The sequence below is a fragment of the Echinococcus granulosus genome (assembly GCF_000524195.1).
Source record: "Echinococcus granulosus chromosome Unknown EG_S00350, whole genome shotgun sequence".
Classification (NCBI taxonomy): Eukaryota; Metazoa; Platyhelminthes; class Cestoda; order Cyclophyllidea; family Taeniidae; genus Echinococcus; species Echinococcus granulosus.
Window position 1 is genome coordinate 9,868 of NW_020170730.1, and position 1,345 is coordinate 11,212.

Genomic DNA, 1,345 nt, shown 5'->3' on the forward strand with positions numbered 1-1,345 from the left:
CGTACATGAATTTGCTCGATCGTTCTACCTTTTTTCACTCGCACATTTACCCATCTATCCAAATAGCCTCACTTGATGCACCTATTAACTCTCTTTCCACCCCCCCTCCCTCCCACCCCACCGTCCATTAACTCACCAAACGTTCAAAACCTCGCTGTGTAATCAGTGTAGTGGTATTAACTATAGAGCTTTCGACAGCCTTCCACCCCTTCCATCTCTTCCTTTTTAGTGGAAGCGCCGTCTCTTCTTCTCTCGCATGCTCTTCAATCTCCTCGCTTTTGATTCCATCATCCTACTTCTCGCGGCCCTAGTGATTTGGTGGTGCGTCTTCGTCGTCACCGATTTTGAGGTCTACAAACACTTCCCTACAATGCCTTTTGGTGTATCAATCCCGATCATTATAATGGCTATTCCGCTTTCCATTTTCGGCATGACAGTTTTCATATTTACAACTCGCTTCTGCCGTAAATTGAGCGATCTCTGGTGTCGTCTCAATCGCGTGAGTGTGGTGAGAGAACCACCCGAGGAACGAATCGCTAGCTTAAGGCTGCAACACCATTCACAATCCATCCAAGCCCACGTTGACGACGAAAGTGACATCTTCACTGCGATTCCTTGAGGGTCGGAGGGGCGGAAGAAGGTACAGATGGCGGTGGGGTTTTTTCCCTTCTTTTACTCTCCTCGTTTAACATGTCTTTCGTGCTCTTGGTCAATCGCACATGGTTGAGCTTATCCACCCCTGCTTACTACAACTAACATTCATGTCCTCCATTTGGAACCCAAGCATTCCAAACAATGCTTTTTTTCTCCATTTTGTATCAGTATTCTCCACTGTATGGGAAAATAGATATTAGTTAATAATTTGCAAGCATTTTTCAGTTGAGCTCTCCCTCAACCCCCCTAGTTTGGCCACCACAGCTGGAGGAATGCATCTCAGACTGATCCATCTTTCTTTTCTCTTCACCTGTCTATTAAACGATGTGGCCATCCAATGTAGTAGTTGAGAAGACTGCAATCAGAAGAGTTTGGAGATCTGATCTGGAAACAGCATAGTCGTACTACGTTCCTGTCATTTTCTCTTGATTTGCATAGGATGGCTGTGAAGGAGTTAAGTCTATTGAAACTTCCAAAACTTATGCCAAGCAACGCTGGCCACCTACGTTGTGGGTATGGGTGATTGGGTCTAAGGATTGGGGGGAAGGGGGTAAATGCAAGTAAATTCGATTTCATGCTCTTCTGAAGTTAGATGCATTTAAAGGCTCCTATTCATAAATGTGAGTCGTGCCTGAAGTCAGCCTGACGATGCAATTGGTCATGGCAGTAGTGAAAAGAGGGAAGTGAACTG